Raw genomic sequence first — 22261 nt, 5'->3', positions numbered from 1 at the left:
TTATTTATAATTTCGTTATAAAAAAATCATGAAAATTACATATTAACAAAATACACATTATTACAAATATAACAAGATCTTATTTGAGACATTTTTCTTTATAGATTATTGTACACATAAGGTCAAAGTTTGGTTAACTTTGACAATCAGAGATCATACTAGATCAAATCAGATAAACAAAACACAAATTCTCCAAATAGACGAGTGTACATTAATTTATTGTTAAACGGATTAAAAGTTATGTTAAAAGTACTTTTTTTTTTTGAAGGGGGGATGTTAAAAGTACTTAAAGTTATGCTTTATACTAAAAAAGTTATTATTTTACTATTAATAAATTTTATCTTAAAAAAACTTATAATGTATTATATTAAGGCAAAATTGGCTGCAACAACATGAATTGTTAACAAGTTGCACTCAACAACACAAACTTTGACTAGTAGCCAAAATAGCACGAGTTGCACGATCTATAACATAAGGTGCACGAAATATCATTAGTGAGTTTTGCCACCCGAGATTCTCCCGAAAACCACCCATACGTAATATATTTTTATTTTTCCTTTTCTTTTTCTTTTTTTTTTAAATTTTTTTTAATGCCATTTAGTTAGGCTTATATTTTTAAATAATTAAAAAACAAAAGCAAGTAATAATAAAAAAAAAAACGACGACCCCGCTCTGCTGCCACCCTTGCCTAAACAGCGACCACCCTAGGCAAGGTTTAACCCAACTAGCCCCACTGGAAATCCGCTCGCCACCCCTAAACGACCATCCTCATTTTCCCCTTTCCTTCTTCCCGACCCACAAATCAACTATTTTCCCTGCCAAAGTAGCCTCATCGTACCCCACCGAATCGCAACCCTTTCCCCGCCCCTTTCTCGGCGTTCAACACCCACCCAAAACAAGCAATCTATTTCATGAATTTGGTTATGGCGAAGCAATCCAATTACACAGCTAAAGTCATGCCAAATATCACCTTTTTTTTCTTTGTTTCTGATTTTCGATTACTTGGAGATCTTTTTAGGCACCTTTTCGCTTCATCTTCAATTACCCTTTATAATTTAGGGCTTGTTCTCATTGACTGAACTCAGCTGAACTGAACTGAACTGAACTGAAATGAATATTTTATAAGAGAAGGAAATTAGGATTTGAGCTGAACTGAACCGAGCTGAGCTGAACTGAACTGAGCTGAGCTGAACTGAACTGAACTGAACTAAATTTCAACGTAAGAGAACAGGTCCTTAGTTTTGGGGTTGGGTGAGGTGGTGTTCCGATCGACACTCTCGTGAGAAATTTTCTTATGTGAAAACACTCTTTATGTTCTAAATTTTTACTCGTATGTTCTAAATTTTAAATATGATGTTCTAAACTTCTCCTTAGGTGTTCTAAATTAAATCAAATGTTCTAATTTAGTACTCACATGTTCTAAACCATAAATTATTTAAGTTTGATGTCATAAATTATAAATAACATGTTCCAAAATTTTAACTTATATGTTCTAAATTTTAAAACGTGTGTTTTAAGATTTTTATTTATATGTTCCAGATTTTAAAGCGTATGTTCTATTTTTTTTTACTCGTATGTTCTAAATTCTTTACTCACACTTTCTATATTCTATATCAGTTTGTTCTAAATTTTTATTCATATTTTCATAATCTTAAATCAGATGTCTAATTTTACTCATATGTTTAAAATTTCATAAAGCAAATTTTATAAATTTTTAATCACTTGTTCTAATTCTTAAATAAGATGTTCTAAACATATTACTCACACAAATGTTCTAAATTATTACTCATATGTTCTAAATTTGAGTCACATGTTCTAAATTTTAACTCGCATGTTCTAAATTTTAACTCACATGTTCTAAATTTATAATCACTATGTTCTAAATTTTAAATCAGTTCTCATATAAGTATGAATTCTCACATATGGACATGTTCTCACCGGATCCCTCCCCAATCAGATGTTCTAAATTTTAATCATATGTTCTAAATTTCATAAAGCAAATTTTTTTAAATTTTTACTTTCATGTTCTAATTCTTGAATAAGATGTTCTAAATTATTGCTCACACACATGTTCAAAATTATTAGTCATATTTCTAAATTATTAGTCATATGTTCTAAATTTAAATTTGAGTCGCATATTCTAAATTTTTACTCGTATGTTCTAAATTTTTACTCACGTGTTCTAAATTATAGATCAGTTCTCATATAAGTATGAATTCTCACATATGACTCTATTCTCACATATATATAAAGGCTAGCATTAAAAAATTAATAAAAAAAATGAAAAATTATAAAATATTATGTATGGGTTGTTTCCGAGAGATTCTCAAGAGACAATCCCTTTTAATGATGTTTCATGCACCTTATGTTATAGGTCGTGCTGTTTGATTTGAGCTTCTAGCCTAAGTTTGTGTTGTCGAGTGCAACTTGTCAATAGTTCATGTTGTTGCGGCCAATTTTGCCTTTTACTAATCATATTAGTCTTTATAGTATGTAATCACGTATCTTTAAGAAATTACACATTAAAATAAAGTTTAAAACAAAAACAAATTAAAAGTTACCGATTAAGTGGTTAAAGTTACAATAAAAATAGTTAAAATTACGCTCAAACCGATCGTTTTACAATAAAATTAATTTATACCCGTTGTACACAAGACTTATTCTAAACAAAAATAAGGTGAACCAAACAAGCCCTTAGATATGCAGATTTAATTATTTATTTAATTATGTTTAAAAGTAAGATACAAAGAAAGAATTAGGAACGACAAGACAGTGCCCTAATCTGTCTTATAGTTAAAAAAAACCTTGTTGTCCATGAACGGATCGATATCTTGGTGGGTCGGAGTAGAGTAACCTAGAGAGGCCACATAATGTGCTCCTTTTTTTTTTTTTTTTTTTTCCACGAAATATGTGCTGGGAATTTAAGGCCAAAAAGGAATTCATGATAGTCTTGATGTCTTCCATTAGGAGTTGAAGCTTTCATGGGAAGCTGAAATGGCCCTCTAAAATGTTAATAACATTCAAATTATCTCCTTGTATAAAAATGTGGGAAATATTGTGATCTTTTGCCATGAGAAGACCATTACGGAGGAGGTTGCCTCAAAAAGAAAAGTCGAGCATGAAACCAAGTTATAAGTACGACTAGCAATATGATTATTAAGGGAGTCCCTAGTAACAACACCAAATTTATATATACTCTTCCTTTATAACTACATTGAAAACGATGAACATAACCTTAAGGGCTACAAATAAAAAGCTAAAAGGTAAATAAAAGAATTATTAAACATTAATTTTATGGACCCAAGTGTGTTTTTGTCCTGAATTTTTAAATTTATATGAAGTACGAGTACTAGTTTAGGAAATCATTTAATGCATATATGTTGTTATTTTATTTTTATTTTTTTTGGAAAAATTGTAAATAATACTCCCAACTTTGCTCCATTTACTTTTAATAATTTCAATTTTGGATTATTCTGGAATAATCCCAACTTTGGGAGCCGTTTACTTTCTTCAATCTCAAACCGGTCAACAAAGTCAATGACCTATTATATCAGGTCATTTGACACGTGTCAAGTCCTAATTATTGCTCCAAATTTTTTGTGTAAAAAAAAAAAAACTAAAAACCATCCATCATCCTCTTTCCCTTCACCGGCCCACCCTAACCTCCACCACCATTGTCAGCTTGCGCACCAAATCACAACCAAATTCCGATTAACACCGGCGGAACAACACCGATTTCATCCCCAAATTCGAAGACCCACACTTCCCCATCAACAAAGTTTCTAATAATTGGTTATTTCAAAGTTGAGGAAGGAAAAAGGAAGTTTCAAGAGAGGTTGCAGCACCGGCGCGGGGGGAGGGAGGAAACCGCGCATTGGGAGGGGAATTAGTGGCGCAGGATGAAAGGGGCCGACGGGATTTTTTGGCTGGTGGGGTGTAGACACCCATTTGTGTCTCCCCAAAACCAAACCTAGTGATGAGTACCTTTCACGTCGAAACATAATCGAATGAAGTGAAAGTGTGGAAAGTCTAGTGTTGCTGATAGTTTTAATTTCTTTTTTCTTCTCTTTGTTTTTGAAAACCTATTTTAGACAGCCAATCCAGTTTGGTTGGTCCATGATATGGTCCCCATAGTAGTGTAGTTGGATAGGGCTTGAAAAGAGCTTTCCAACGATATATTATAAGCCCAATTTCGATGAATATTGAGGAAGTTATGGCCAAATTACTGAACTGGGCCTGGTTTGAGCCTTATATGCGGCCCAATGATCTAGGGAAGGGCCTAATATGGATTTATCATTCCTAATGCAATTAGGAATGGTTTTGGTTATCTAGATTCTTCTAGAAGGTTCTTTTCATTCCTAATTCAATTAGCATTGATAAATTGACTTTTGTTGACTTTTTAGAGTTTTAATCAGAATAAAAGAATGTTTTTGAGGAAAACACAATTTTATCCTCCTGTACGGCAATTTCTATCTGATTGCAGAAAATGCGTCAATAATTAAGTTAGCGCCAAACGCCAGCATTAGCGCCCGACGCTAAGCTTGGCGCCTGGCGCTAGCGTTAGCGCCTGGCGCTAATGTCAGCGTCTGGCGCTAACCTCGTTTTGCGCGTCAGAACTCTGTTTCGATTTTTTATCTTTTTGGCTGATTTTGTCTATAAATAGTCTTCTAAAAACTCCGTTTTCATTCACCAACTCTCATCAGGATTTTCTTGATTACTCTCTCTCTCTCTTTTCTAAACTAGCCTTTTCTCAAAATACAAAATTCCGCACTCACAAGACTTAGATACACCTAGCTATATTCGAAGTTGCCTTCGCCCTAGACGTGAAAGGTTTTAATTTATGAGGGTTTGGTCCCTAATCTCTTTCAATTATTTAATTTAATTGTTGTTTTAATTATTATTTTCCTTGAATTTACTAACGTGTGTATTTTGTTATTAGAAAGAGGTACAAGGCATCTAAGTAAGTACTTTAATGGTTTTTATTGATGTCATTATGTAGAAATCATGCTTAGGTTGTTATTATAATTCCTAGTATCATGTCTAGGGTAACTTTAATATCAAGTATAATTAAAAGTATGATGCCTTTTATTTTCTTCCTAATTAATATATATCATGTTAGGGCTAAATATTTGATTTTTATTGTTTAGTGACGTGCTAGGGTTTGTTATTAATCTTGTTAGTATCATGCCTAGGATCTTGCCACTATTATTATGCTTTAACATGATTATTATTATTGTTATAATTATTATGATTGTTATGTTACTTGATTATACATATTTATTGTTATTGCTTGATCACACCTTTTATGCATGTTTAAAGGGAATTTGTACTTGTAATCACGCTTAATAAGATAATTAATAATCTTGTTTAGGGTTAATTTGATTATAATTTAAGTGATCGCCAATAATAGTTTTGTTTGTGCATTAATATTCAACCAACATAGATAAACAGGTTTAGGGTTAATCCTATTGATTGCATGTTAGTCAGAAAGCGCACATGAATACGATCAGAATAAAGTAGAGGCCTATTATTAGGGCAGGTTCAATCTCTTTTAGGTTGGATTTGTACCTTCATCCCCGAACTACCAGTCATGGTTCCAGACCTATTGGAGTTGACGATCTCCTGGATCGTTAAGGGGTGTAACCTTCACCCTGTGAACGGTTTACAAGTTCCTAAAACTTGTTGGCGACTCTTTTGCTCTATCTTCTTTCCCTTTGGACGCCACCGTACTTTAGTGTATGATCACAGTGGGGTTCAAGTTAGGGGTAATGCTTGAAATATTCCCTACAGTTTTTGGCGACTCCACTGGGGAGGATTTCTATTTTAATTCCTGAAATTTATTTCGGCAATGATTAAAAATGAGTGGATGAGACTCGAAACGTTCTAAGTAATTCATGTGCGTAATTTTGATTAACATTATTGTCATATGCATAAAAAAAGATCTCATTGGAAAGACCATCCGTAATGAGTTAAAACATAGGATTTTTACACGTAGGAAATTTGAGGAATATCTTTCACAACTAGGATCGTAATAACACTGCGCGAAACTGGAAAATTTTATCGAGCACAGAAAGCTGCTAAGGCATGTAGGAATTAGCGTTAGCGAACAGAAATTAGTGCCAGTATTTTGACTTTAGCGCCAGACGACAGCTCTGTCGCCAGGCGCTAAAGCCAAAAGCTGGCGCCAACCTCTGTTTGCTGGCGCCAACCTCTGTTTGTTGGCGCCAAATTCTTCCAATACCGAGCCAGAAATATGCGTTCTAATTTCGACCAGTTTTTAGCATTGTTTGCTCGATCCTACTTCCTGATTGAGTTTTTCTCACTTTTCTGAAACCCATATGTGTTCTACATATGGACATAACCCTCTAGGAATTCATGCTCCATCTACCTGATTGAACGCTCTGAGCAACAAAGGGTACATCCGAGAATGTTGAATTCACCAAACCATGGAAGCGATTTTTTTCTAAATTTGCGGTGTCCCATCCACTCGCGCCAACCCTTCACGGTTAGGCTTCCGTGCGGTGCATCCGGACAATTAACCTTGGACCCTCTATTGAATAACCCATATCCCAAACTTTAGAGAACTAGAGCCATGGTTAGGTTGCAAACTCATTGCATCATATCGTGCCTACTTGACTAATTGTGCATTATTTGTTATGCATATGATATGTGTTTTCCTTAACCGTTTGTTTGACTTGTGCTAAGATTAAATAAATTAATGACTAAAAGAAATTTGCCTAATTAATTAATTAATTAATTAATTAATTTGAGTAAATAAAGTCTAATATTTTATCCAGAATTGACTTAGTACGACTTTAGGCATACCCCTGTTGATCAATAATACTGAAAACAGTTTCAGATCGACGCTCTAGCAATGGCGCCAAAGTTTGAACTGTAGCGCCACTATGTGGAGTGTGGCTCCTGGCGACAGTTCTGTCGTCTGGCGCTACACTGCAAAGAGAGGCGCCAGTCCAGTTGTTTTGACGACAGTTCGGTTTATTGCTCGAGTCATCACTTTGTGTCCAATTAACCAGTTTGCTAATCAATTCGGTTAAATTTTACTGTTAATAATTCCTTGTTAAGTCATTAATTGAGTCTAGGCACCAAGTCCCATGGTCTTACACAAAAGTCCAAGTATATCACTTACACTCACCACATTACGCACACACCAATACACTTTTGACTATGTCTAAGAAAGTCTTGTATGCGCGTTTTTTCCGTCATTTTTTTAGGGGGGTAAGTCGGATATTAATCCTCCAGTTTAAATCACTTGATTAAATACCATACTTAATTCCTAAAAATATATACCTTATTTTTGCCAAAAATATGCACCTATTTTTTATTTTTCCTCTTTAAAACCGTAAAGTCAAGGTCGATTTGAGTCAAGTAATTAAAACAAAAATGGTTTAAATTACACCGCGTGGTCAAGAAAGTAAGGGCGGTTAATCAAAGACAATCTTTTTATACAAGTCCAACTTTTCGATAAACCCATCGCTCGTAAGAGGAAGGCTAGGACAGTAATGGCAACACAAGAAGAAGTCAATGAGCTCAGGAACCAACTGGTTACCGTGACTAAGGCACTAAAAATTCTAACCCTCAAGATCGATGATCCCGTGAAACAACAACAGATGGACCTCATGCAAGAGATTCTGAGCAAGCTATCTAGCGACTACAAGTTTCAAGGGATTAGCTCACAAGGGGTCTCGGTGGACAAAGATCTTCTTCCGCAGAAGTTCAATGCCAACGACATCCCGAAATTCAAGGCAACCGATAACCCTTATTTTCATTTAAGAGCCTTCGAAACAATAATGAGTATTAAAGGTATCGACAAGAAAGTGTTCCCCCTCTCTGTTTTCACTATCTCTCAAAACCGTTTGCCAGCAATGGTTCTTTTCTCTCGAGAAAGAAAAAACCTCCACCTGGGAGTCCATAGCAAACGCTTTCGTTGATAGATAAAAATGCAACATTCAAGTTGAGACTAACCATAGGGAACTTGAAATCCTCAAGCAAAAGGAGAATGAAGGCTTCACCTCCTTCTTTAACAAATGGAGAGAAACCTCAGCTAAGATGATTGAGGTGCCAAGTGAAAAAGAGTCCGTAAGGTTATTCATAAAAAACCTTCAAGAAAAATATTCCAATCATCTCAAATATCATAATAATATACCTTCAAGGCCGTCTACGATATTGGAATTAATATTGAAGACGACCTGGCTAAGTTGAAAGCTGCCAACAATAACTCCAACAGTGGCTGGAAAGGCAAGAAGAACGACAATCCTTCTTCTTCCAAAACCACCCACTCAAACAATGTTAGCACTTTTAACCTAGGCGAAGTCCTTGCTATGAATAATCAAGGACAAAAGAAACCATTTAGGAGGAACTTTACTCCTATTGGCATGAGTTATGACACCGCATTTGACCGATTAAATGTAAAGGGTCTTATAACTCCTATTGGACCATTTGGGGACCCACCAGTCGAGAAGCGGACGGCTAACTGGAACCCCAATGCACATTGCAAGTATCACCAAGGTAGGGGCCATCTTACCGAGAACTGTTGGAAGCTTAAAAGAAGCTATCCAAGACTTAATCGACAACAACAAGCTGCCATTGCCCCCTGCCAGTAAGAAGCCAAGTATTGATAATGCACCTCTCGCTCACTCCTTGGCCAACTCTGATGAGGAAAACGAGGTTGATCCTTCATCTCTCATCAAACCTGTCATAGAAATCCATGCCATCGAAGAAGAGGAGGAGATCTTTTTCGACGCCATGGATAACCTTCCAGAATTAGCGAGTAAAGAAGACTTACAATTGCTTACACTGTCTATGATGGAAGGATCACACTTGCTACGTGAAGCCCTCAAAGTTATAAAAGAACTTCAGAAGAAATATGACGAGGTTCCACTCCCGAAAAATGAACTTAAGAGAGAGCTCACACCCATGGGAACGACTTATGAGGTGAAACGTTTTCCTTTACAAGTCACCGATAAACCCAAGAAGAATAATAGACTCTACACTCCAATTGGGATCCCATACATACAAATGTTCAAAATGCTCTCCGAGAGTGGCGAGATCAAACCTCTCGAACCGAGACCATTTGAATCATTGAAAAGGACAGATTGGTATTACTGCCAATATCATCAATCAGGGGGTCATACTATCGAAAACTGTTTTAAATTCAAGGATTTAATTCAGAAAATGATTGATGATAAAAAGCTAGTCCAAGTTCCACAAGAAGAGGATGTAAATATTAATGGAGTTTGGGACAGCGACGAAGAAGACGTCTATTTGAAAGACATGGTAGGACCTCCACCTTCGGTATCGTATGTCATGGATGACTTTTGGGTTAAAGAAGATTCATCAATAGACGTCCTCACAAGATTCGGGAGAATGCAACCTCATGTTTCAACACAACCCATGCCAACCACACAACAAATTCCCATACCTATCATTGAAGATAATGACATCGTCAAACAGTTTAAGAAAACAAAAGTTGAAATGAACGTATGGAAACTTCTGGTCACGTCTCGAGAACATAGGTTGGCTGTAATGAATGCCCTGGATAAAATAGGGATAGATTCGGACACCACTCTTGAGGGGTTGGCTAACTTCCTCACGAGTGATCTCCCTAGTCCCATCAATTTGATCACCTTTTCCGACAAGGATTTACCCCTAGAAGGTGATAAACACTATAAGGCATTAAACCTCACAGTGGTTTACAAGAGAATGAACGTCCCTATGACTCTTGTAGACAATGGATCAGCCATTAACGTCTGTCCACTTAGAACTGCGAGGATGCTAGGCATAAGGGATGAAGACTTAACCCCGTCACCGCCAGGAACATGCTACTACTTTCCAAGTAGTAGATATTAAAGCTTCATTCAATCTATTGTTGGGACGCCCTTGGCTTCATGACCTAAAGGTCGTCCCCTTATCTCTCCACCAACAAGTAAAAGCTATAGTTGGAGGAATTCCTATTACCATCGATACTTTGCCTATGAGAATCAAGTCTATAGAGAATCCAATAATTAATGTGGAGCACGATGAAGACGATAAAGATTTTTGGGGCTTTAATGAAGAGGTCTCCTTAATCCAAGAGGATGAAAGGACTCCTCTCTGCCACGACCCCCATTCTAACATGATCGTGAATGCTATTATGAAAAAGCAAGGACATTTTCCTGGGATGACCCTAGGAAAGAAGAAAGGAATAGCAAAACCGTTGGATTCACCTGGCCTCCCTAAATTAGATACTTTCGGACTTGGTTTCGAACCGACTCGGAAAGATCTTAAGCGAGCCCAGGAAAAGTCAAAGGCCCGTAGGGACGCTCGCATTCGAAAGAAAGCAATCCCAATGGATCGGTTTCCTCTTACACTTAATGGTCAATTCATAAAAGAAGGAGAGGACTATCCATGCTACGAATATCCGGAACCATTTGTCGTAAACGGCATAAGGCAATCAGGATTCGAGATTTTCTTAGATTGCTATTTCACAGACGAAATCCCAACTCCTTTCCATAAGGAGAAATCACCCCCATGCTTTGACTTTAACGTCATGGGATTATTATTTGGGCGAGAAAAGGATGAGCCGACATACAAAGAGGATAACTCCTCGCTCATTCAAACAGTCCTACAAAGTGAAAACTTCGATCCCTCGAAGCTAATCACTCCAGCGGAAGGATCACTACAAGGGTGGCGCAAGACCGTCAAGGTGACTACTCCAAGTGGAAGGAAAATCTCCATCACGACGGGGCAAGGACCGGTGTTCGAAGAGTCGTCTGAGTCAGAGTCAGAGTCAGAGTCTCTCCCTATAAAGTCATCTAGGTCTTTAGTTGTAGCATCTCCTCCTTCTATCCCTTCCCCTAGAATAGTTAGTGATTCAGTCCCTAAGGACATATCACTCTTTGATGTAATGATCTCAGAGTATAATAATATGACTTCTTCTCCTTACTCCTTGTGTTCTTCTTTAACCCAAGATGACGAGCATTGCTTAACTAACAATGAAAAAGACAAAGAACTTATTAAAGCAATGGAAACACTCGAAAAGAAAACACCGATAATTGAAGAAACTGAGACGGTTGATATCTCAAATGATTCAACCAATAAAAGAGAAGTTAAAATCGGACTAACACTTAATGAACAAGAAAGAACCGATTTAATTAACTTGCTTAAAGAATTCATCGATGTATTTGCTTGGTCATACAAAGATATGCCAGGCATTAATAGAAAATAGCTCAACACACTATACCACTAATTCCGGGATTGAAACCTGTAAAACAAAAGTTACGTCAAATGAAACCCGACGTAGCTCTTAAGATAAAAGAAGAAGTTCAAAAACAAATAACCGCAGGTTTCATCAAGGTATCCAAATACCCTAAATGGGTCGCCAACGTCGTCCCAGTTCCGAAAAAAGATGGAAGGGTAAGAATGAGTGTCGACTATTGAGATCTAAATAAGGCAAGTCCAAAGGACGACTTCCCTTTACCACACATCTATATTCTGGTGGATAACACAGCAAATCACGCACTTCTCTCGTTCATGGATGGATACGCAGGTTATAATCAAATTCTCATGGCAGAAGAAGACATGGAGAAAACAACATTCATAACACCATGGGGTACTTACTGCTACACGGTAATGCCATTCGGGTTGAAAAACGCGGGTGCTACTTACCAACGTGCAGCGACTGCCTTACTCCATGACATGATGCACAAAGAAGTCGAAGTATATGTGGACGACATGATTGTAAAATCAAAAGATCGCCCAGGCTATCAAGTAGCCTTAAGAAATTTTTTCGAAAGGCTAAGAAAATACAATATGAGGTTGAACCCATCTAAGTGCGCTTTTGGAGTCACTTCAGGCAAGCTTTTGGGTTATGTCATAAGCTCTAGAGGAATAGAGATAGACCCAACCAAGATCAAAGCAATCATGTCAATGCCACCGCCCATAACCGAGAAGCAGATTCAAGGATTTATTGGCCGGTTGCAATAAGTAGGTTCATATCAAAATTGACGACAATATGTGAACCAATCTTTAAAAAGCTTAAGAAGAATGTACCAGTAATATGGGACGACGAGTGTCAAAAAGCCTTTAAAAAGATCAAAGCCTATCTCGTAAATCCTCCCGTATTAGCACTAGCACTTCCGGGAATACCACTTAGGCTATATTTAACAGTTATAAAAGAGACAATGGGAGCTATGCTAGCACAAGAAGTAGAAGGCAAAGAAAATGCGATCTACTATCTAAGTAAGAAAATGCTCGAATATGAAGCACGTTATACACCACTTGAGAAATTGTGCCTCGCCTTGGTGTGGGCCACAACCAAGTTAAGACATTACATGCTAGTACATACAGTCTTCGTAGTCTCACGATTAGATCCACTTAGGTATCTATTTGAGAAATCTACACTCAATGGGCGCATATTGAGATGGATAGTCAATGTAGCCCAGTTTGATGTAAGGTTCATGCCACAAAAAGCTATCAAAGGATCTGTGGTGTCAGATTTTCTAGCGGACTTTCCAATAGAAGACTCGACGCCAATACAAGACAATGAATTTCCAGATGAAGACTTAATGGTCACTGAAGATGATACTTGTACCCTGTACTTCGACGGAGCCTCAAACCAAAAGGGATGTGGCGTTGGAGTATTACTAGTATCACCTAAAGAAGAGCATGTTCCAATCTCCGTAAAGCTTGATTTCGACGTTACCAACAACGCTGCTGAATACGAAGCATGCGTGGTAGGCCTTGAAACAGCTTTGGCATTAGGAGTAAAAAAGTTACGGATATTCAGAGACTCTTCATTAATCATCAATCAAATCTCCAAAAGATGGAAAGTAAGGAGCGAAAGTCTAGCCCCTTACCAAACCTATCTGGAAACCCTTACTAATCAGTTAGAGAAGGTAGAATACACATATCTACCTAGAGAAGAAAATCAATTTGCTGATGCCTTGACAAGACTAGCCTCAATGGTTAGGATTCCTACGGAAATCGAGCAAATGCCTCTAACTATAGAAAAAAGGCACAAACCAGCATATATTCAAACTATAGAAGATGATGAAGTAATTCAAGACGAAAAAGAAGAAGAAGAAGAACCGTGGTATACGGATATACTCAATTATGTCACCAAAGGAGAATACCCTCCCATGCTGACAAAAGAGCAAAACGAGAATTAAGACTCTTGGCTTCCCAATATGTACTCATAGACAACGAGCTACATAAAAGGGTACCTAAGGGTCGAGCTCTCTTATGTGTAGGAAAAAAGGATGCCCAAAGAGCAATGAGGATAGTCCACGAAGGAATTTGTGGAACTCACATAAATGGCAAAATGTTAGTCCAAAAGATAATGCGAGAATGATACTATTGGACTACAATGAATAGGGATTGCCATCAATACGTAAAAAGATGCCCTAAGTGGCAAATCTATGCTAATTTACAACATGTTCCTCCATCCTTTACACGTCGCCATGGCCATTCTCTACATGGGGAATTGACATCATCGGCAAAATCACTCCCCCAGGAACATGAGGTCACGAATATATCCTAGTGGCAATTGATTACTTCACAAAGTGGGTCGAAGCGCAATCATACGCTAAACTCACTGCAAAACATGTAGCACTCTTTATTGAGAGAAATATTATATGTCGATACGGAGTCCCACATGAAATGATAAGTGACAATGGAACTCACTTTCAAGCCGAATGTGAAGAATTGCTACAAAAATATGGCATTCAACATCATCATTCTTCCCCTTATAGAACTCAGGAAAATGGAGTAGTCGAAGCAGCTAATAAGAATTTAAAAACTATCATCGAGAAAATGACGGAAAATTACAAGGATTGGCCTGACAAACTTCACTTCGCATTGTGGGGTTACCGCACGTCAATTCGCACATCAACAGGAAATACGCCATTTTCCTTGGTTTATGGAATGGATGCCGTACAACCTGTCAAACAAGAGATTCCATCTCTACGCATCGCATTAGAGAGCAAACTCGATGAAGTTGAATGGACTAGGGCAAGATATGAAGAGCTAATTCTACTCGATGAAAAACGACTAGAAGCTCTACATCACACTCAATGTTACCAAACTCGTATGGCTAGGCATTTTAATAAGAGGGTTAAGACACGAAACATCAAAGTAGGAGACTTGGTGTCAAAAGCATTAAGAAAAAATGTTTTAGATCCAAGGGGAAAATTCAGACCTAATTGGTCTGGACCCTACATTGTCAAAACAATCCTGTCAGGAGGTGCAGCAAAATTAACTGACATGGATGGCAATGAGTTCTCGAACATGACAAATCTTGACCAACTTAAGAAATACTACCCATAATTACTTGAGTAGGATACTCAAGAGAGCTACATTTGGCCTGATTCCTTAAGAAAGGATACATAGGCAACCCTTTACGGGTGCGGCCACTTTATTTTTTTAAAATCTCGCATCCCAGACCACTACTAGAAAATAGCTTAATTCCGACGGACTGCTTCCGACGGACCCAATATTCCGTCGAAAAAAGGGAAATTTACGACGGATTTTTTTTTCGTCGGAAATTTCCGACGAATTCATCGATTCCGTCGGAAATTTCCGACGGAATAAATATCCGTCGTAATTTTTGTATTTTCCGACGGAATTTTCCGTCGGAAATTACCTTTTCCGACGGATTTATAGTCCGTCGTAAGTTTCCGACGGAATATTCCGTCGGAACATAATTTATTTTTTTTAAAAAAAACCATTTCCGCTACAAAACCCTAAACAAACTTGAGATGCGCCTCTTTTCTCTTCTCCTCTCCACTCTCTCTCTTCTCCGTTCCTCTGCTTCTCTCTCCTCTCGTTCTTCTCTCTGCTTCTCCCTCTTATCTGCTTCTCTCTCCTCTCGTTCTCCTCTCTGTCTTTCCTCTTCTCTCTGTTCTCTTTCCTCTCGTTCTCCCTCCTCTCGTTCTCCGTTCCTCTGCTTCTCTCTGTTCTCTCTCCTCTCGTTCTCCTTTCGACCACCACACCACGGCATCAACAACAACACAACCACCATCATCAAACACCACGGCATCAACAACAACACAACCACCGTCATCAACAACCAACACACAAACGGCATCAACCAACTACTTGAAAGGTTTTTTAGGCCAAATTCGGCCATGAAAAGTTTAGATCTACACTTTTCATGGCCGAATTTGGCCTTGTTAAACCGTTTCCGTGTTGAAATTCGAAGCATATTTCAATTTCAGTTATGTTTTATGTTTTAATTTTTCGATTTTTGTTTCCGATTTTTTTTTTTTAAAAATATGGATTTCGGTGGTGGTGGTGGGTGTGGCTGATGTGCGTGCGTTTAGCATTTGCAGTGGTTTGTGGTGGCTGTGAGATCTGGGCTTAGGTGGGGTCGGGTTCGGTCGGGTCCGGGTTAGGGTTTGGGTGTTTAGGTGGGTGGATCTAGGTATGGGTGAGGGTGGGGTATGGGTGTTTTGGTTAGAGTTCGGTCAGGGTGAGGGTAAAGTGGTGGTGGTGCTGTGGATAGGTCAGGGTGGTTGTGGTGGTGGTGCTGTGGATCTGGGTATGGGTGGGGGTGGTGTTGTGGATAGGTTAGGGTTAGGAAGTGGGTGTGGTTGGGGTTGACAGGGGTGTTTTGGGTGGTTGGAGGTTGTCGGTGGGTGGTTGATCTGGTGGTTATCGGTGGTAGATGTGGTGGTTGTGGGTGGTGGGGTGGTTATGGACTGCTGATGTTGGGTTTTTTGGTGGTTGGAGGTGGTTATACGCCGTGCCCGTGGTGGCGCGGCGTATTTTTTTTAAAAATTTCATAAAAGCAATTTCCGACAGAAATTCCGTCGGAATTTTACGACGGATTGTTGCAGTACCTGAAAATATTTTTCCGGCGGACAATTCCGTCGGAATAGTGTTTCCGACGGAATTTTCGTCGAAAAAGTTCATTTTTCCTACAACATATTTTCCGACAACCGCTTCCGACGGAATTCCGTCGGAAACCCTATTTTAGACGGATTTCAGGGTGTTTCCAACGGAATTTTTCTGTCGGAATTTAGCCTATTTCTAGTAGTGGACTTAATAAAAAATTCAATAGAAGATCGACGAAACATCAGCGTCATAGAAAACATTCTGGCGCCAGCCGATGAACATCAGCGCCACACGATAGCATCCGTCGCCTGACGCCAGACGCAGAATTGCGGCGCCAATTTACTGAAAAATGTATGGGAATATTTCGGTGTTTTTCGGAAAATTTTCGACTTCCGTACTCGAAAAAATTTCTGGAAAATTAATTCTTCGATTTTCATTGCTTTAATAAAATAAATTTAAAGTAAATAATTTAATTAAAAAGCTGGAATTTCAATAATAAAATAAATTACATTATTGATGGAATTTAAATAAAAGCTTAAATAAATTAACTTTAAATTTAAAAACTAAGTCTAATAGTTGGAAATTAAGCAATGCTCTTAATCTTCTTTCTCTTTCTTAGCCCTTTTCTAATTCTTGTCTGCATCTTCTTCCCCATCCATAACCTTAGCTAGTAGGCATCCTTTAGAGGACCTACATTCAATCTTGGAGTAAATAGTTTCCCCCTCAGCTAGGACCCCATGCTTCTTTTCTACCCAAGCTTTCTTTTTTTGTGGTGTCAGCTTTTCTTTTTCCTTTATCTTTCACAGTACTCTTCTTCTTAGGCATTATAGGTGTTTTGAAATCGATCCTTTCACCCAAGCGTTCCTTAACAGGAATCACCTTGTCACCTAGACGACTCTTCACATCAGTTTTACTCTGATTTTTCTTCACGTCCTTTGAGGGTTTCTTCAGAAGCCACTTTTTCACATCATTGGGTAAAGAGGGAGGAACCTTTTGGGTAATTACTTCCCATAAAGGTCTAGCGCTCCAGTAAGCATCAAATTTGTCTACTTCCTGGGAGACAGGGAACTCGTAGGGACGACGAAGATCACCGGAAGGAATAATATGAAGTAGGCCGTACTGTCTTTTTACCCTGCAGGGATAATAAAAAGTCATACGGGACAAGCTTGGAAGACGACAGAAGGGCTGCTTGTTGACACCAACCATCTTTTCTATTTTCCACCAAGGGATGACCCACTTGATGGCAAAATTACAATACTCGATGACCTTCTTCCATTCATGGCGCCCCATCTTAGAGAAGCGTTTCTTCCTTCTCACGAAGCAATTTGGAGTATACTTCTCAATGTTGTCCGGAGGGCTAATTAATTCCAGTCTTTCCATTAACCACATCTGTAAAAATTGCAATGCAAATAAATTATTATAACTATACAAAAATATATTTTTGATTTCTGTAATTAAAAATATTATTTTTCTACCTGTAATAAAATTGGAGAGCCCTAAAAAGGTGCTTTTGGATTTTTATTTAATTCATAAAGACTAAGCGTAGTCTCTCCAACTATTAAGGGCATTGGATTTCTCCCAGATTCAATTTGTTCTAATACAGTGGATATAATTGATTGATCCTCATTATTTTTACCGCTAGTAAGAAAAAATTGATTAAGCATGCAAAAGAGGAAAGCCCTTCTTCTATAAACATGGAATGATTCAGAATAAGGTCTATCAAAATAATGGAGAGCAAATTCTTTCTAATTAACTATGCTACCATCTACTATTTTTGATAGATCTCTGTCTTTTAAATTGAAGAAGAGTTCAAATTTCTTATATAATATTCGTTTATTCTAGGGATTACTACAAGATCTAGCGCGGGGAAGCCTAAAATAGCATCGAATTCTTACGGCAAAGGGCTAATTTCATCATACCCTATTCTAAAGGAATGAGTATCTACATCCCAATATTCTAGAGCGGTATGAATAAAATCTGAATCCCCTTTGACACCATAAATACCCCCTAAGTGAAACACATCTAACTCTTTTCTCTCTTTGGCATTAAGAGACCGACACCATTCATGAGTGTAGTTGGTAAAACTTTTGGAGACTAGAGACATGATGTTATTTTTCTAAAAGCTAAGAAAAATTTTATTTGCTGAAACTATGAAGAAAATCGGCTGGACAGGGGGCTGTTTATAAACAAAATCGAAGCAGTTTTAATCCAGGAAGGATTCGGAGTCAGCGCTCATTATACAAGTAGAATAAACGTAATGGCAAGCGGTTCAAACCCCCTAATGGCAAGTGGTTTTGAACCGCATGGGCTTAGGGGGCTTGCCATTAGCCATTTAAATGGCAAGCGGTTTACTAGAGAAACCGTTGCCCATAATGGGTATAAAAAATAATTATTATTTTTTTTGGGTTTTTTCCACATAAATTGATATATAAACCAAACATATGTAAAAACATTAATATTTTTTATTAATTATTTGTTGTAATATTACATTTACATTAAAAAAAATAATTCAACTAATAAAATTAATAAAAATAATATTCCTCAAAAAAAAAAAAAAAAAAAAAAAAACTCATGTTCCAGATCAGACTTCCAGCCACGACCTCCAACACCACCGTCCAGCACCACGACCCCTACGAGCAGCCACCACCATCAGAACCCCCAACTGACCCCCACCCACCAAACCCTCACCGAAACCCACCACGACCCCCCACCACCCCTCACCCACCAGAACCACCAACTAACCCCCACCCACCAAACCCTCACCGAAACCCACCAAAACCCACCACGACCCCCCACCACCCCTCACCCACAGAACCACCAACTAACCCCCACCCACCAAAACCCTCACCGAAACCCACCAAAACCCTAACCCAAACCACAACCCCCACCCACACAACTAGACCCTCACCCAAACCACGACCCCCACCCACCATGACCGTACCCCCACCAAAAATAAATCTAAAATCGAAATTTAAAAAAAAAAACAAAATTCGACCCATCTTTAAAAAAAAAACCCATCCAGCCCACCACGACCTCCACCCACCGCCATGAAAACGCCAATTTGGGCTTGAAATTAAGGTTTTAAAGGTCAAATTCGACCATAAAAACTCTAGATCTAGAATTTTCATGGTCGAATTTGACCTAAAAAACTTGAACACCCAAACGCATGCACGAATTTGCTGGAAATTGTACTCGAAATTTGCTCGAAATTGTCCTCAATCTGCTCGAAAACTTGGTGTTTTGGTTGAATTTGCTCGAATTTTTTTGGTTTTGGTTCGATTTTTTGGAGATGAGAAAGAACAAAGAAAACAAGAAAGTGAAAGAATAAAGGATTGAAGGAAAGAGAAGAGGAGAGAGGGGGAAAACGGGAGAAAGAAAGAGGAGAGAGATAGAGCACCGAAAATGAAAGAGGAGAGAGAGAGAGAGCTGAGTAAAGAAAGAGGAGAGAGAGAAATAAAGGGAGGGGTGGGCACGATTTTACGGTTTTTTTTTAATATGGCAAGCGGTTTGGGGTTGAACTGCTTGCTAATATATGTAATGGCAAGCGGTTCAACCCCAAACCGCTTGTCATTTATATATTGGCAAGCGGTTCGCGCCAAAACCACTTGCCATTCAATATTAGAATTTTTTTAAAAAAAAACTGGGTAAATGGCAAGCGGATTTTTAAAACCACTTGCCATTTGGGGCTTCCCATCAAGTATTTTCTACTAGTGCGCCTAACGCCAGAGCCTGGCGCCAAACGCTAAGTGTAGCGCCTGGCGCCACAACAAAACGCGTGGCGCCAGCTGGCGTGAATATGTCTCAACGTACGAGCTTTCCAAAAAACCGCGTTTTTGACCTGATTCGAGTCTGCTAATGACTTTACAGTTTCCTTATATTTTTCTAAAAAATCATTTATTTCTTCCTCTTAATTAATATAACTGTTATATTAATTATATTATTTTTTGGATTTTATTTAGACTAACTTCCAAGTTTTTATAAATCCAATATTTTTTATTCGACTTTTATTTTTCATTTTTTTTCTTTTTTAGGGGAGAAAGTCGGATACCCTCCATCAATAATAAAAATGACGGAATTTTTGTGCAAAATTATTTTTCACAATTCTCTGCACACACAAACATGCACATAATAATAATAAAAAAAATGAAAAAACACGATAAATGATGAATAAACTCATAAAAGTATGTATATACAAAGTATGTCTAAATAATGAGTCTAATTAAAAGGCAAAGTTCAATACAAAGTCAAAATAAAATAATAAAAAGCACAGGAACAAACTACGGCGCTGGGGGACGTACACCCATCATCTCATAAAACTGCACCGTACGAGGAGTAAACTCTCCACCAGCTCCGGCTCCAGCTCCAGTCTCCTCGGGAGGAGGAAAACTCAGCACAGGACCCGTCCACCCAAGATCAACCTGAGGCTGAGGCTGCGGAGGTTGCTGCGACGACGAGCCGACCTCGTACATCCCACCACCTCTAAGAGCCGAGGTAGCCTCTCCCTGGCCTACCGGTGCAGCATGTGCACCCTCAGATGAAGAGCCTGAGCCCTCTACCGCCTTGGTACGAGCAGCCTCAGAATGACCGCCCCGACCTCCCAAACCAGTGAGGCGACGTCTCGAGCTAGACCTCGCCGGATCCCTCCGCACCTCAGGTCTCATGCGGGTACGAGAAGGAATGGGCTGACCCTGCAAAAGAAACTAAGATAAAAAAACATGCAAAGTAGAAGCGGTAATGCAAAAAACTTAAGAAGGGAAGCTACCTCCTGAACGGCGTCGTCTCGACGACATGTAGCCACGTTCCTCATCCGGACGAGCTAGCTACGGAAGGCATCTATGCATCGTGCCATCGCCGAGACCACCTCGTGTGAGAACTATCAAAGAAATAAGTCAGTAAACATGCATAACATATATGGGCAAAAGTTGCAAATAAACAAGCTTACCCGAGTCTGGTGACGAGGAAATCGACCGCTCCACAAAGCGCTCGCCTTCAGGAGCCGGAGGAATCATCTCCTCAATCGGCCCATATGTTCCCTGATAGAGGATAGACATACAGGGTGGCACGAACTCAGCAGGATCATCCTAACAAAGCAAAACAAAATCAGTGAAGCATTACTTGGGGGCTACTTAACGAAAGGTAAAAGCTGAAAATCATACCGCCACATCCTCAGCAGGTACAGGAACTGGAGCTAACAACGGCAGTAGCTCCTCCCCATAGCATCGCCCAGGGATCGTGTAAGATCGCCAAGGGGTACCGGCTCCCTCTGACATGCTCACCAACCTCGTGGCGTTAAACATGTGACGTGGTGGAGGAGCAGGAGCAACAAAGGTATCTGAGGAATGCTGTATAGCAACCCTCTCCCCAAGATATGCGGCCGCTCCATAAGTCCCTAAGAAATAGCGACGCTCAACAGAATACTACGCGGCTAGCCCAGGGACTGCCAAGTCGACCCACGGTCGGTATAGCACCTCAGGCTCCTGCAAAGAGCGTCTATCAGACAAGAATCTAGCTAAGGCATCACAAAATGTTCAAATAAGTAATGAATCATACCGAGATGATCCAATCTCGGACATAGGCGGTTGACATCCCCACACGGCGGCTGCCCCAGGAAGCACTAACTGGAAACCTGCGCAACGATGGTCTCGTCGGCGCAGCTGAAGGGAAGTACTCGTAGAACCAGATCTACAAGAAGCAAAAATTATTAGCAGGTGTTAACTAAATCTTAGAGCTAAACTTTTCAAGGAATAAAGTATACCTCTACGACCCTCCAAAAGCCGGATAGAGCAACGTTCCCCGCAAAGGACTGATGTAGACACGAGTCCCGCAGCGCTAGGATGAAATCAGCATAGGCCAAGCTAGTCCAGTCGTAAGTCCCGATCCGGTGTAGATCACGGACAACAGGAAGGTAGTAAATCAGCGCCCTACTACCCTTGTCATGGGAGAACGTCCCTGACAGCAAGATAAGTGCAAAGATGCGCACCCGCTGCTCTCGGGTAGTCGCACCATCGTCAAAAGCCGCTGCTAGAGTCGAACGGCAAATTCCCCTAGCACTGAACTGAGTTGACTCTACCTCAGCTCGAGCCCGAATAGCAATCGGACCCAACAACTCCTCGACCTCAGGAGAAAAGACATCGATCTTGCTATCGAACGGTAGTGCCATAGAGCTAAACTCTAGTCCCATAATGAGACTGAAGTCGGTAGGAGTGACCATCATCTCACCCCAGGGGAAGTGGAAAGTGTTGGTGGTGTCCCAAAATAACTCCACCAAAGCACGGACTACATGGTGACCCCCGCAAGAGGCGATCATGGCCTCGGAAGTCTCGAATAGTGCAGTAAGCCCGCAAGACTCCCATAGAAGTCTCGTCTGATCGTCTTTGGCAATGTACATCTTGTACAGGTTGCCCAAACCATCACAACCGAAACCGTGACA

Source organism: Chenopodium album, chromosome 9, assembly GCF_948465745.1.
Source record: "Chenopodium album chromosome 9, dcCheAlbu1.1, whole genome shotgun sequence".
In the NCBI taxonomy this organism is placed as follows: Eukaryota; Viridiplantae; Streptophyta; class Magnoliopsida; order Caryophyllales; family Amaranthaceae; genus Chenopodium; species Chenopodium album.
Note: the sequence above shows the minus strand (reverse complement) of the source record.